Here is a 265-nt window from a genome sequence, read left to right as displayed (position 1 = left end):
AACCCCCCTTAGCTTATCACCTTAAATATGACTAATTAATCAGAACCCACGAGATTCTCGACCTTGCTCCTCATTGCAATAAGGTTCAAAATGCCTTGACGTCATTACGGTCAACGGGAATGCACTGAGTGGCCATTTAGGGAAGCAAATGCGATTAATTGTGCTCCTAGAGGGGGGGGGGAGCGGGGGGGTAGGAGGGAGGAGGGAGTGGTGTGGGGTGAGAGGGGGAGTAGGGAGAAGACAGAAAGGAAAAGGGAGGGAAGAA

At 50.9% G+C, this 265-nt stretch overlaps 1 protein-coding gene across 1 annotated transcript in view; it reads right to left on the bottom strand.

Annotated features, from left to right (window-relative positions):
• LOC119585697 (innexin inx2-like) overlaps nt 1-265 on the bottom strand; it is a gene marked incomplete in the record, with an annotated part of 96397 nt that overhangs the window by 77002 nt on the left and 19130 nt on the right.

This window comes from Penaeus monodon, chromosome 20 (assembly GCF_015228065.2).
Source record: "Penaeus monodon isolate SGIC_2016 chromosome 20, NSTDA_Pmon_1, whole genome shotgun sequence".
Taxonomy (NCBI): Eukaryota; Metazoa; Arthropoda; class Malacostraca; order Decapoda; family Penaeidae; genus Penaeus; species Penaeus monodon.
The sequence above is the reverse complement of the archived record's forward strand: the minus strand, read 5'-3'. Positions and strand labels throughout refer to the sequence as shown.